The sequence below is a fragment of the Protopterus annectens genome, chromosome 10.part0 (genome assembly GCF_019279795.1).
Source record: "Protopterus annectens isolate FY-2018-M chromosome 10.part0, PAN1.0, whole genome shotgun sequence".
Lineage (NCBI taxonomy): Eukaryota > Metazoa > Chordata > Ceratodontiformes > Protopteridae > Protopterus > Protopterus annectens.
Genome location: NC_056744.1, coordinates 1697782953 through 1697799166, shown reverse-complemented (window position 1 = coordinate 1697799166; position 16214 = coordinate 1697782953). Strand labels below are relative to the sequence as shown.

At 39.5% G+C, this 16214-nt stretch overlaps 1 protein-coding gene across 1 annotated transcript in view; it reads right to left on the bottom strand.

Moving 5' to 3' along the window:
• The window catches only part of LOC122813922 (zinc-binding protein A33-like), a 112053-nt gene that overhangs the window by 296 nt on the left and 95543 nt on the right, over positions 1-16214 (bottom strand). The window lies entirely within an intron of this gene.

Below are 16214 nucleotides of genomic sequence, written 5' to 3'. Positions count from 1 at the left end.
TAGTCTTCTGCTAACAGCTTTAAGAGATACACAAACAGTACACAACAAACTAATTTGCAAAAATCAACAGTTTTGAATATAAAACATACCATCAATCAATCATAACTACAGGCAAACCTCTCCACTTTTCCTTACTAATATTTGTTACAGTCATACTGTAGTTGTACTGAAACTTTGCATGAAAAGATTAAACAATGTTATGGGAGGCGAACATATTTATAGTATGGCATAAAAATGCACCATTCTGCATTTCCCTGGGTGGCTAAAATTTGTCCTTTTGGATTAGCAATAGTTGCCAAAGTTCAGTAAATAAAAAATAAACATTCCTGCAAAATGTGCAATACATGGTCAAATAAGAATAGAAGAGCAGAGCGCACTGAAATAGAGTACAACAATGTAACAATTGGTCACAATGAAGTGCAACAATGTCTTTAATGTATGCAGATTACAGAGTATCACAAATATAAGCTTACACTGCTAAATTTTATTCAGCAACACATGAAACTGCCATGTCCTTTATACAAAAGGATTTTTGAGGGTGTAAATAAGCAACATACTTCATGGGGTGTGACACTTCCGTGGAATATCCAGAGAAAGTACCATTGCAGACAGTAACTACCTTAACAGCACAGCGGACATTTGTGTGTCATCACTGTTGTAGTCATGACAACAAGAAACTCTCTCCCAGTCTGAGGTCCAATATGTAGACAGAATTTTAGAGATGAGCACCCTTCCACCTTGGCAGGGCTGATGTCACCTTATCCATCATACATCTGCATATACTTGGCGTAAAGGTGACATTTGTTCATTACATCTTTGGATCTTTCATGCCTCTTCATAAATCGCAGTCTGTCAAGATACAAAATGCTGCAGAGGCAGAGGAATTTCTCAGAGTTATTAAACGGAGACCCACAGAATTCTACACTTCCTAAGGAGAACAACCAGGAAGAAAGCAGAAGAAAAATGAAACAAATGATCAGGTTTAGGATGAAAGGACATAGACACACACCCCGGCCCTAGGTTCCTAAGACAGAGGGGATCAGGACTCCAGCAGTAACCACTCTCAAACATCTCCTGTTATGGTCAGTTTGTTGCACAACTGCACTATGTTCTTTAAGTGGATCACTGCAGCAGTCATAACTTAAAAGAAGTTTGTTGAGGCTTATGCTATAATTATTTAGGACAGAGGGGCAGCATTCTTTCAATATAGCAGGAGAAAATAAATCACTAACCATAAAGATAATGTCCATCTGTAGTGCTTAAGAAAGGTGTGTACTGAAGACCATGTGGTGCCCTCTAAAACATCCTGTACACTGACCCCTTTCAGGTAGGTTCTAGTGGTTGCTGTGGATCTGTTGTGTGTGTTCTGACTTTCATTCTAAAGAATTGTTATGGACTTTGTGAAGAATAGTAATACTGAAAATATCCAGTTTTAAACCGTCTGCTTGAACATGCAGTCTCTTTTTTGTTTTTAGTAAAAGCTACAAACAACTTGTTTGTCTTTCTAATGTCCTTAATGTGATCTATATAAAATCTCAGCTGCTTGTGAATGCCCATTAAAGAGAAGTATTTCTTCTTCATTCTAAGCTATATGGAGAAAAGACAGGTAGCTGGATAGTTTAGCTTAGGTTTATTTCCATAATGACTTGGAACAGGAAGGAGAGAGTTAGAATGCAATCACCCTGTTTTTGTGAAATTCCATTAACGTCTCCTTTTACATTAAGGCTGGGAGCGATCTTACTCTTTGTGAATGGGACTGCAATTAAAAATGCAGTTATGCAAAACAAAACACTTTACAGTTGCACTTAATATCACTTAAAATGTGAACAGAGTCAGTTTCTCCAACATACAGTTTTAAGTCACAGGCTGGAGCGAATTATTCTGAGGTGCATAATGCCCTTCAAAAACTGTATGACAGATGGCCTGAATGTGAAGTATGTTCTAACAGCAGATAAACAAATAGGTTCATAGGTAGGTACTAGGCTATCGGCCCAAGGGCCTATGTAAGCCTAGCCAGCAAAGTTCCATAGCTTACGCCACCCAAGAAAGTTAATTTCCTGTGCCACTGTCCAGCAGAAAGACAGAAGTGATCCCCGGGGTGTATTTCCTTTTCCCATCCACTCATCAAGAATTTTCTTGAAGAGTGCTAATTAAGAACTTTGCTTGATATAGATGGGTAGCTTGTTCCAGAGTATAGGAAGTCTCTGGGACAGGAATCTATCCCTCCAGCGTGTCCTGTTTATTGTGGTGACAAGGTTTAGGTCCCTAGAGCATGTAGCTCTGAGGGATTAGGATTTTTTTAGGTGTAGCATGTCCAACAGCTCTGGGTTTGACATAGCTTTATATGTTAGGCAGAGATCACCTTGAAGTACACAATATGCTATGGAGTAAAGCTGGAGTTTTTTGAGGCGGTCAGTGTAGGGCATTTATATATCCAAATGCACGATAAGTCCGGTGTCTTAGAGGTAAATGTCACCAAATATAAATACTGTCCACGAGCGTAATTCAAAGCTTTAATTTAGACAAGACAAATCACATAAGCGCTTTCGTTTGGCTCATGCCAAACTTTTTCAAAACAGTTAAAACATCATTTCCTGTTCCTTAAATAGGCATCAGTACGTTGTTAAATCTAAATTGTTTAATTAAACCAATAAAACCTTCACTAATTTACGTACTTAGCTAAAAATAGATAAAAATTAGATAACTGCTTAGATAAAAAGCAGTTATTAAGAGTCAGTTTGTTAGGGCGGCAAGGATGGTTAGTAAGAATGAGGATTTTTTAAAAGAATGTGAAGTTTTATCTAATATGTTTAGAAATAGAGGCTATCCAGATACATTAATATTTGATGTATGTTCTGAAGCTGTAAAAAAGCGTGAAGGACATTTTTATGAACCATTATTGAAATTTAATGGCAGCATACAAAATGGAGGCCCACAAAGTATTAATGTGGACTTAGGGGTGATCACCCGAGAAACAAATGGATGTATAAATTTAAACAATGACATCACAGAAAATGATCTAAAAACAATATACAAATGAGTATTTTAAAAAGTTTCAGGAACTCATTTATAACCAACTATAGTATTGATAGTACTGCCATAAGGAAAATTTTGAATAAAAATTGGCAAATATTAATGAATGATACATCTTTACACAATGTATTGGATGATAAACCAATAATTGTATATAAAAAAGGAAAAAATATGAAAAATATGTTTGAACTGAATAGAAAACAGGAAACTGGAAGGACTTTTAGATGTGGAAAATGTAAATTTTGTAAATATGTTTATGAAACAAATACATTGACAATTTCTAATAATAAGATAATTTTAAAACATAAAGCATGTTGCACAACCGAGAAGGTTGTTTATTGTGGGTTTTGCATTTGCTGTCCCATGTTTTACATAGGAAAGACAGAAAGGAAGTTAAAAGAGCGTATAAGTGAACATGTTAGAGCTATAAGAGATGAAAATGAAACAAACGCTTTAGCAAAACATGTAAAAACTTGCCCAGGACACACGTTCAGGTTTGTAGTTCTAGATGTTATTAAACAAAATGTGAGAGGGGGGCATGGCAGGCATTGTTAGAAAAATCAGAATTAGAATGGCAACTTAGACTTAATTCAAATAACTGGCCAGGTTTGAATAATTATATATCTGTTAGTAGTATTTTAAAGTTAAAGTCTTTATCCCGATAATATAGAGGAATATATATAATAAAGAATTCAATAAAAATAAAAATTCTGAGGTGAATTATGTAACATGCTTTTGTAATAACAATGATCAATATAAGACCATAATTTTAAGTGGATTAAATTCATAAACAATTTTATAATACATTAATTTTATATAAACGCGACATATACACATATATATATATATATTTATATCTTATGAAATATTTTAATATTAAATTCATAATTTGTTTTATATTTATGATATATATTTTTATATATAATTATTTATGATATATTTATTTATATTTATGTATATATATATATATATATATATATTTTTTTTTTTTAAATGATATTGATATATGAATATATATTAAATTGTTGATTAATTTTAAAATATTTATATAAATGTAAGTTTTATAAAATAAATACATATAAATTATGTGTATATATATATATATATATATATATATATATATATATATATATATATATATATATATATATATATATTAAGAAAGAAAAAATACCCCTGACTGGAGTTTGATATCGGATTCATTATACATTAATTTTCAATATCGGTTACCCATCGGTTCGCTTAGGTTTATGTAGCATATATTTAATGCATTAATATTTTAAATTTAATGTGTTAATATTGTGTGCGTTAAATGAAAGTTTGAATTGTTAGTGATGGTTTTAGTTTTAGTTTTAGTTTAGGTTCTTCAGCTAAATACGTAAATTAGTGAAGGTTTTATTGGTTTAATTAAACAATTTAGATTTAACAACGTACTGATGCCTATTTAAGGAACAGGAAATGATGTTTTAACTGTTTTGAAAAAGTTTAGCATGAGCCAAACGAAAGCACTTATGTGATTTGTCTTGTCTAAATTAAAGCTTTGAATTACGCTCGTGGACAGTATTTATATTTGGTGACATTTACCTCTAAGACACCGGACTTATCGTGCATTTGGATATATATTTGTTTGGTTTTTGGTTTTAGTGTAGGGCATTTGTTTGAGGCCAGTAATCCTCTTTATGAGGTACTTCTGTGGCCTTTCCAGCTGCTGCAGATGTCTTGTGAGGTACATTCCAAAAGGGGCACTGTACTCTATAATGGGTCTAATGAGTGACGAGTAAAGGGGAACAATGACCTCTTTTTTCCTGGATGAGAACCCTTTTATGATGAGGTGTGCCATGTAGAAGGACTTCCTGACTATTGTGGCGATGTGACTATCAAAGGAGAGACTACTGTCCACATGGGTCCCAAGGTCTCTTATCACACATTTGGTGTTAAGTAGATTGCTGCCTATGTGGTAGTTCATGGGTACAGAGTTTTTACCAAAGGGAATGACACTGCACTTTTTGGCATTGAGCTTGAGGCCATGGCTCTGACACCAGGCATCTGTCTCAGTGAGGTCCTTCTGTAGAATGTCCACATCATTTGGGGACTTGACTATGGCTGAGAGGTGAACCCTCAATGAGGTGTATTCTAAATCAGATGAAAAAAGTTTGGGGGAGGTACAGAAGCACCATAGGTACCTCCCCCTTTTTTATAGTACAGGTTCCTCCTTTTATACCACAGGATAAATCGGTTACATTTCATTAATTATGACTTTCTGGGATAAGGCCTCCTACCTTTCATACCTCATTGGCGTACATTTGTTTGAAGGCAAATATGGACATAGCCTTCATATTGTTATATTCAGGGTGGACAGAACAGACACACAGACACACACACAGAAGATTGGCATCCTGTGGCAACAAAAAAGTCTTTCCCTTCCCACTACAGCAGGTAGGAGGATCCAGTACATCCTAACCAGAAAGTACAATTACTATAACATCTGGTCTCTTCTGCTTCATCTTTTGAATGAGCCTCGGAAGCAAGGGAATAATGAGGGAAAGTATACTGATACAGGCCTCTCAAATTCAGGGAGCAGGTGTTCACTGCCAAAGTCTGACTATACTGATACAGGCCTCTCAAATTCAGGGAGCAGGTGTTCACTGCCCAAGTCTGACTATACTGATACAGGCCTCTCAAATTCAGGGAGCAGGTGTTCACTGCCCAAGTCTGACTATACTGATACAGGCCTCTCAAATTCAGGGAGCAGGTGTTCACTGCCCAAGTCTGACTATACTGATATAGGCCTCTCAAATTCAGGGAGCAGGTGTTCACTGCCCAAGTCTGACTATACTGATACAGGCCTCTCAGATTCAGGGAGCAGGTGTTCACTGCCCAAGTCTGACTATACTGATACAGGTGCCTCAAATTCAGGGAGTAGGTGTTCACTGCCCAAGTCTGACTATACTGATACAGGCCTCTCAAATTCAGGGAGCTGGTGTTCACTGCCCAAGTCTGACTATACTGATACAGGCCTCTCAAATTCAGGGAGCAGGTGTTCACTGCCCAAGTCTGACTATACTGATACAGGCCTCTCAAATTCAGGGAGCAGGTGTTCACTGAACAAGTCTGACTATAGGGTACTCAAACATTTGTTTTCAGCTGTTTACTGAGAAAAGTAAACAAATCTTCTCAGGAATACCTCATTTGGTAGTAGTTTCTAAGAATGTACCTCTGTGTGGCAAACACTTGTATGAGTCTACAGAAATCCAACTCAGCCCACCTGTCGTTGAGTTTTCCTATGAGGGTATGTATGTAGCTGTTAGGAGAAACTTGTACTGCACAGCTGATTATGGTAGGAGGGAGTTCCTCCCTGTTTATGTTCTACATCACTGTGGTGTTGACTACAACCACCTTCAAAGTCCCTGGCACAAACAGTGTCTTCAGCACTCCCACAGCATAAATGAATACTAACATTTCTTTTATATTTATGTGTATATTTCTTTTCTTAAGAGTTCCATGTGCCCTACACATTTAGGTCCAAGGTAAAAATACCCTACACCTTGTCTGATTTATCCATGGTTTGGGTCTTGTGGTGACCTGGTCACTTAAAGGGCATCCATTATTTTCATCTGGTTCACCCACCAAACTAATTCCCTATTCACACAAACAACACAAGAGTTTAGTTTTAAGGGTCCTGACTACTGATCTCAGGAATTCCTTATAAGCCATTGTAATTCCATCCATTCTCAACCCCTTTTCCCAATTTGCACATGGGGTCGGGTGTCACTTCCTCATCTTGAGCCAAGGTTTATACCACTGGGTGGCTAGCCCTGTCATTGTTTTTCATTTGTACTACTCACTTGCACACACATTCTCATCCACAACCAATTTAGAGTGTCCAATCCACCTATACATGTCTTTGGAATGTGGGAGGAAACCAGAGCACTCTGAGGAAACCCATGTGACCACAGGAAGGAGATGCGCACTCTGCACAGAAGTCACCCCAGCAGAGAATCAAACCAGAGAACCTTTTGCTGTGAGGTGACAACACTAACCACTGCACCACAGCGGTCATTCACAATTGTAATTCTCTCATGTGAAATCTGGCTAGAGGAGCCATGTGGGTAGTTGAAGTCATATGACCTAGAATCTCAAGAGTTTGTCTAGCAGCCGATTTTATTAAGGATGTCACATTTTTGAAGAAGGAAATTACAGTCTCCATTTTCTAGGTTGGGAGAAGGACCCAGGGATTCATGTCCTGTAGTGCCCCCAGAAATAGTCTTCTAAACTGGACTCAGAATGGACTTTAGGCAGCTGAGAGTGAAACATATGCTTTAAACTCTGCTTTTATGCATTCTGTAATCTAGCCTGCTTTGTAGCTTTTACTGGTACATTGTTTTAATGGTTACTATCACCTTGAATATAAAAATCAAGAGATTAATCAATATATTAAAACTAGTGTAGAAAAGCATCACCTTACAAACCAGACAACTATGTTCATTTCCAATACTTTTCCACTACTGATGAGCAAAAAGAGAGGGGAAATGAAATCAGGGGTACAGACCTGCAAGTAAGGGGTTAATGTGGTTTACTAATGTATCCACGTGGATAAGTCCCATGTTTGCACACCAGTTTCAGACAGCATAACTGCAAGCAGCTACTTAAAAACTCCTTTTTCTCCTGATTATGTGAAAGAAAAATTGAACAAGGTTTTTTTTTCTGCATATGAGAAAACCTTGACGTATGGAAGAACATACAAGAAGGAGGGATCGCATAGCCTAGACAGAATAATTCTAAAAGAACACTGAACTTTTCATCCATAGAGACAGATGCTTTGTTCCTAATGATGAATACTTAGGGCCTTATCCCTCTTATACCATCCATGTTTAAATAATAATATTATTAATATGATTAATGTGCCACCTTGCTGACATTGCAAATAAGTGTTGGTGCTTGGTCTGTTCTTACATATGTAGACAGACAGGTATGCATATATATACTAGGGGAACCATCCAAGGCCCAGCACAATAAAATTGAAGTCAACCATCAGCTACAGAAACACATTCATTTCAGAGTGAGAGTAAGTTGGGGGATTCAAGAGGTAGGGTGAACTAGAGAAAGCCACTCACATACAATCATTTTTTTCTGATTTGTTAAAGTTCCAGTTTGGATAATTTTTGGAAATGAAATTGATTTAAAATAAAGCTCTGAAGTATCATACAGGCATATACATCTATGGTACATTATCTAGAAAAAAAGAACAAGAATCTACACACATCTATTATGAAAACAAAAAAAAATAAAAACACACTTAAATCAAGTAAAGAATGAAAAAATAACACACAAAGCTTTATATACTAGAGATAAGGGACTTCATGTAAACATGAAGTTTAGATTTGCAGGTATGCACTACGTAAGACAGTGAGGAGAAAATAATAACAGTACGAGTAAGTAACAAAGAGAAGAAAAAGTACGGCAAAGCAGTTTAGGTCTGTAAGGAATAAATAATAAATCTGTACACAACCTTGTACAGAACATTAAAATGGAGCCATCTGGATAGGAGCACTTTTTGTGGATAATGTTAGAACTTCACAAAATGATCTAATGACCATTATTCACTGATTATTATTGCTGAGTTCATATGCCATGTATTAAGATCAGTAATTTCACTCTGATCATCAATACTATTCTTGTGTGTATTTTCCAACAGGGTGCATGTGATAACACTATGGTACCAGCATCTTCGGGCTCCCTTGGTCAGGAGATGACACTCTCAAAACTTTACATTTACATTGTAGGGGTTCCCTGTTTGTGGATTTATGTCTGTAAAGTGAGTATCTGCCTGACTAGTGAAGTTAATCAGATGTCAATGCAGTTTATAAAAGAGCATAAAAGGAAGAGAACTATACTAAGAATAAACAATCTATGCAAACAGACACTAAATATTACTTAGTTGGGAGGAAAGTTACATTTGCTAGTTTAATACACAGTTCTTTATCTGTTTCTGATATTTAGGCACTTTTACTTGTTTACAAAGCATATTTACAGAAAGTGAGTGGTAGAACTGAGAAACAAGAACAATTATAGAAATTAATCAATACTTGAGAGACTACATTTACAATATAAGCAGCAATCCATAATGAATATGTTATAAAACATTGCACAATATACAATATATACTTTAATGAGGTTCAGGGTACAGCAGTTATAGGTTTTGTTGGTATGAGATGTAATAAATGAAATACTGGCTCCTTTTTAGGACTTTCTACCTTGACACTCTTGATGAAAAACAGTCACGGCTGTCAGGCAGCCAGCAAGCCCTTTCTGTTCCCATGCATGCCTAGTAGCCATTCAAAGATGGACATGCAATGGGTACATATCTCTCAACCTCTTAGAGCAAAAAATCTGGACAAAGCCTAAAATGATGGGGGACAAATAGGGACAGAGTTTAAATATTGCTCTTACAAACTTAGAAAGTTGACAGAATAATAGATTTTGCATTAGCATGAATTTTCTGAAGGATGTGGTGTCTTAAATTCAAATGCTGTCATTATTTACTGAATTCAGTCCTCAGTTATTTGCCAGAAAAGTACAGATTTTAGAAGGAACACACCAAAAAATAGGAGGCAAAAATCTGGACATTCTGCAAAATCTGTACAGTTGAGAGGTATGAATGGGTATAAGAGCTGTAACTTATTTGTGTGTCTGATAAAAACCCACAGATGACCCCTGCCCCAGGCACAGATACTTCTACAATGTTTCCCCAGTCTGCACCAGTTAATTTTAGCAGAATGCTGCCTCACCAAGCAAGAGATGCAAGGAGGGACGACTTTTTCATTCCCCACCCTTCCCGGTGGACTCCTCCAGTGCTCTGTCTGCTGCTCAATCGCAGGCCATTTCAGCTGTCGTCAGGGATTTATCAAATCTATGTCTCAGAACAGACACATACAAATGCCTAAAAATGTTACTATCATGGGGCAGTGAATGCTATTACATAATCAGTTTTCTTTACAGATAAAATACATTTAGAAAATGTAATTCTGACATGTTTCATAATTCAAATATTAGAACTGGGTGTCCATAAACCCATACACAAAGCACAGCTAGATTTATATGTTGCATAATCATAGGAAGTTATTAGGCCATTGGCCCTGAGGCCATTACAAGCCTAACCAAGAATTTAGCCCATGTTCCAAAAAGCCAGCACCCTATGCTACTGTCTAACAGGAATACAGGTAGAATCCCATGGGTGTATGTTCTGTTCCCAATCCAGGTTGGGCTTGGAAAGGGTTAATGAGGTACTCTGCTTGATGTGGAGGGGGAGTCTCTGGGACATCATCTGTCCCTCCAACAAGTCTTATTAATGTAAAAGACCAGGTTGAGGTCATGTGTGTGGGTTACTCGAATGGATCTTGAGTTGCGAATATGTAGCAGTCCCATCAGGGGTGGTCTGAGATGAAAATAATAATGACATTAATTTGTAATTTGTGGCTTAAAGACAATATGCCTAGCAGGAAAAAAAAATCATCGTTTGACAGACATATCAGTTAATGCAAGAAAGAACTCATTTATTAATTTATTTTATTTATTTAGTTAGTTGCTTGCTTATTGAGTTAATTAAATTAGGCCTCAGACCCTACGAAGTTATGGCTACACCAATTGTAAGCTAAAATACATATTATTGACATAAGAAATATTGAATACCAACACGAAAAAAGTACAGTTTTGTTCCCACCATAAATGTAGATGTTCGAGGATTCCCTTGCTGCAGTCCTGACAATTGGGTATAGTCCGCGTCCCAGTCGGCCCGAATACCAGAGTATAAGGCTGACGTCGGTCATGGCGCCTTAGACTGGCGCCAGTATGCGTCAGGTACTAATGCGCATGACCGGCGTTCATTCTCCTGTCTTTTCTTGCCCCAGATGTCAGAAGACCCAAAAGACAAGTCCCAAAACAACCTGCACCAAAAACATGTACAATATATACAGTAATATATACACAAAATATAAGCATGTAAACTGACCTACACAACCACCCTGAAACACAGAGGGGAAGGAGGGTAAATGGACTGCAGCAAGGGAATCCTCGAACATCTACATTTATGGTAGGTACAAAACTGTACTATGTTCGTCTTCCCTTGCTGCAGTCCTGACAATTGGGTAGAATCCCAAAGCAGAGGTAAGGGAGGCTGGCAAATTATAAAGTAGCAGGAGCTGACAACATGCCTTGTAAAACAGCTGTGGCAAAACCAGCTCTAGTCTTAGAGTATATAGGCAGGTGATAATGCCTAGAGAAAGTATGCACTGAACTCCAAGTAGCTGCCTCCAGAATATCCTTAGTTGCCACCCCTTAGAAATGCTGTTGAAGTGGCAGTAGCCCTAGTGGAATGAGGCCTAATCCCAGCTGGAACCTCTTTGCCATGATGGGAATAACAAAATGCAATGCAAAAGCCAATCCACCTAGAAATAGTTTGTTTTGACACAGGCTTGCCCTGTGAACTTAAAGCAAAAGAAACAAGTAACTGCTGAGACTGCCTAAAATCTTTAGTCCTGCTCAAATAATAACGCAATTGCCTGTGTACATCTAAAGTGTGCAAAATCTTTTCCCCTTTATTTTGAGGATCTGCAAAAACGTAGGCAAATGAATAGTTTGGTTTAAAGCCACACTAGAAACCACCTTAGGCATAAAGGAAGGATTAGTGCGTAATGATACCCTGTCCTTATGGAAAATCAAAAGGGCTCTACTGCCATAAGGGCCTGCAACTCAGACACCCTTCTTGCAGAAGTAATAGCCAACAGAAAAGCAGTCTTCCATGACAAATATTTCAATTCAGCAGTAGCTGCAGGCTCAAAAGGTTGTATAGTAAGTTTTTCCAACACAAAATTGAGATCCCAAGCAGGAGTAGGAGCTCTACGTGGGGGTCTTATATTCTTTGCCCCTCTAAGAAACTGCTTGAACAAAGGATGCGAAAACAAAGGTGGGTCACAATCATAGTGAGCTGAAATTGCTGCAGCATGAATCTTTATGGAAGAGAAAGACAAACCTTTGTCCAATAATTCAGTAAGATATTGAAGAGCCACACTCAAATTAGGCTCTGAAATCTCCAAATTCTTTGCTGTACTCCAAAACAAAAATCTCTTCCATTTTTCACACTCTCCTAGTACTAGGCCTTCTAGCTTCCATAATCACATTTAAAACTTGTTGAGGAAGCTGAGACCTACCATGCTTCAACACAGAATATGCCAAGCTGTGAGATGAAGAGATGGAAGCTTGACATTGAGCAGATGACCGTCCTTCTGAGATAACAGATGAGGAATCAGAGGTAAAGGCCATGGAGGCTTCTTTACAAGACTCCTTAGAAGTGGGTACCAGTGTTGCGAGGCCAATCTGGAGCTATCAAAATCATCCTTGGCCTGTCCTGTCTGACCTTTAGTAATACCTTTGGAAGAAGAGGTAGAGGTGGAAAGGCATAGACATGAAGGTTTTTCCAACTGAAAGACAGAGCATCCACTTTCCAAGCTGTGTGATGAAACCCCTTTGTGCAATACTTTGGCAGCTGGTGGTTTAGTGGAGAAGCGAACAGATCTATGTCTGGAGTTCCCCATGACACTGTCAATTTCTGAAATACATGAAGATCCAGTTTCCACCGTGGGGATCCATGATTTGTCTGCTTAATACATCTGCTAGGGAGTTCTGTGCTCCTGGCAGAAACCTTGCCTGAAGAGTCAGTTGCAGGCTTAACGCAGTCTCCCATAGAATCATTGCTTGCCTGCATAGAGGATAAGAATGTGTTCCCCTTGCTTGTTGATGTACCACATGACAGTTGTGTTGTCTGTCAGAATCAACACCTGCCCTGGAAGAAGTAACTCCTTGAACGCCATCAATGCAAACTGGACTGCTAACATCTCCTTCATGTTGATATGTAGATGCTGTAGTCTGGCAGGCCACTTGTCTTGTATCCACTTTCCATTTAGATGAGCTCCCCAAGCAGTGTCCGAGGCATCTGTCGTTAAAATCTGACTCGCCTCTGGCGGGTCACAGAGAGTCCCTTGTTTAGGTGACATTCCTGAGCCCACCACAAGAATTCCTTTTGAAGGCAAGGTATTATTTGAATGACAGTGTCCAAATCTTGGCAGTGCTGTGTCCATACATTTTGAGATACCATTGCAGCTTCCTCATATGCAGTTTGGCATTGGGAAGCACCAGAATACAAGATGCCATGAACCCTAATGCTTGAAGGACTGTCCTTGCAGTCAGCACGGACTGATGAGATAGTTGATGGAAGTAAAGTGACAGACTCTTTTGTTTGTCCGGGGTTAAAAGGCCATCTGGGCTGCTGTATTCAGTCTCACACCCAGAAAGCACATGTCTTGAGAGGGTACTAGACTGGACTTTATTTCGCTCACAGAATACCCTAGGCATCTTAGCACTGCTATGACATATTCCAGATGCTGTAGAAGGTGTTCCTTGTCTTGAGCCAGAATCAGGCAGTCGTCCAAGTAAGGATAAATTTGAATGCCTTGAAGCCTGAAGTAAGCTATCACTGGAGCCAGAACCTTTGTGAATACTCTGGGCGAGTAGATAAGCCAAAGGGCAATGCAGAGAACTGATAATGAAAATCTCCAGTTCGAAACCGCAGATACTTTCTGCAACTTAGCCTTATGGGCACATGAAGGTAAGCTTCCTTGAGATCCAAAGTTACCATCCAGTGATCCTTGCCCAGCAGAGGTAACAGTTGCTGTAACGTCAACATCTTGAACTTGGGAATGTCCAGATAAGTGTTGAGGATAGATAAATCCAAAATTGGTCTCCACGTGTTCCCCTTCTTTGGTACTAGGAACAGGCGAGAATAAAATCCCCTTTCTGACACAGGGACTGGCTGAATAGCCCCTATCTGGAGTAACTGAGAAACTTGCTTGTGAGCCTCTTTTCTTTGTGGAGGAGGAACATCGGGCATGCCTTTGAAAGGGGGCATTGTGTGGAAATAAAATCTGTACCCGTGATGAATGATATCCAGCACCCATCTGTCTTGAGTGATTAAATCCCAATTTTCTTTGAAAAGAGACAATCTTCCTCCCAAAGGAGCTGCCAGGCGAGTCCACTGGCAGCTGAAAAGGCAGGTCATTGGTTCTGCTTACGAAAGGACTGACCCCTGCCCTCACCAGAAGTCTGAGCAGGTGAACTGTCTGATCTAGGCCGAAGAAGCTTGAGCCCTGCCCCTACCACGTCTAGACCTACCCCTAGACTGGGAACCATAAGCAGGATATGTCCACCCCTTAGCAGGCCAATTTCTACTAAACTTCGGAGGCTGCACCTGCAAGAAATCTTTAACAGTCTGCATAGACTTAGCTTTGTCCTCCATTTTCTTTAAAACTGCTTCCACAGGCGGTCCAAACAACACATCAGACTGTAAAGGAGCATCCAAAATCCTGGTCTTAACATGCTCAGCTAAATTCTGATCCTTCAACCATGCATGTCTGCGAAGAACAGAACTAGTAGCAGCCACCCTCGAGGAGGCCTGAACAGCATCAAAACCACACTGCAAAGAATGCTTACCCACTTGTTCAGACACATGAACCAAATCCAGCAATTCTTTACACTCAATACCTTCCGCCAAAGCATCCACCTTAGATTTCAATTGTGAAAGGAGATAATTCTGATATTTCAGCATATGAAATTGACAATTCAACGCCCTCATGGCTAGAGTGGAAGAAGTATATACTTTCTTACCCCACCTATCCAAAGCCCTTGCCTCTTTATCAGAGGGTACAGGATTTTTAACCACAGAAGCTTTAACACCTTTAGGCCCCTGAGAAACAGTTTCTGGGTCCGCCCTGGGACTCTTAAACAAATACTTATGAGCTTGGGCACCCTATAATACCTATCAGGCTTAACAGGAGCAGGAGGCAAGGAATCAGGGTTCAGAGAAGCCTCTGCAAAACATCCTCCACCACATTCAACACAGGAGGAATAGCTAAGGGCCTATGCTGGGGCAAAACAAGAATTCCCTAAGCCTTTTCTGGAGTCAGAGTAATCTTGGCCTTCCCATTTAAAGTGCTCCCTCATGGAGTGAAGAGTCTCTGAAAATGAAAAATCCTCAGGAGGAGAAGCTGAAGGAGTGGAATCATCCACATCAGAATCAGAATAAGTAGCAAACTCTTGCAAGTCTTCCACAGAAGACTCTGAAGCCTGTGAACACTGTTCAAAACTATCAAACTCCTGTTCCACCCTAGGCCTCTTATCAGGTGGGGGCATAGAACCTCTAATCAGAGTAATCAAATCTTCTGCCATTTTAAGCATATGTTTCTTAGGCACAGAGCCGAAATGCTAGGAGAAGCCCCTACAGAAGCTGAACTTGGCCTTCCTCTAAAAGAAGCTTTGGCAACAGAAGGAGAGGCCCTAACTACCTTGGGAAGAGAGGGAAGAACAGTTACCTGAGAAGCCCCTCAGCCTGGCCTACCTCCTGAGAGGGCACATCCTGTAACAGTAAAGTATCTGCCTGAGACTCCATAGAGACACCTGGCAAAACCTCTGGCTCCCCTGAGCCTTCTAAAGGACCGGCGTCCGGGACTGCCGGTTCCTCACCCTAGACTTCACTGTTTTGTCCTTGCGCTTCTTAGATGAAGCAGGCGCCGGAGCATCCGGCGGCATAGTGTAATTGCAACGCTTCCCAAACACTAACCTAGCACAATCAAGCCTCCTCTTAATAGTGCTTGTTAAATCTAGCACAAGAGCGGCAACCAACAACGTCGTGCTCAGGCCCTAAACAAGGTATACACAATGTATGATAATCCCTATGCGGTATCTGCTTCCCACAAGAAATACAGTTATTCACTTTTTCTGACATCCGGTTAAATACTGAGGCAAGAAAAACCAAAATGTTCCCCAGCGAGTAAACCAACTCTGTATTCGGTCTGAAACTCGGTTTAAAATCTCAGAACGCCAACCTGCACTCGCAAAATTGCTTCTGCATCGGACCATGCGGCAAAAAAGACTGAGGAAATGACGTCGGTCATGCGCATTAGTACCCTGACGTACTGACGTCAGTCTAAGGCGCCATGACCGACGTCAGCCTTATACTCTGGTATTCGGGCCGACTGGGACGCGGACTATACCCAATTGTCAGGACTGCAGCAAGGGAAGACGAAGAACATCTGGAAGTATGGAAAAGAATAACTAACAGATGTAACACAGTA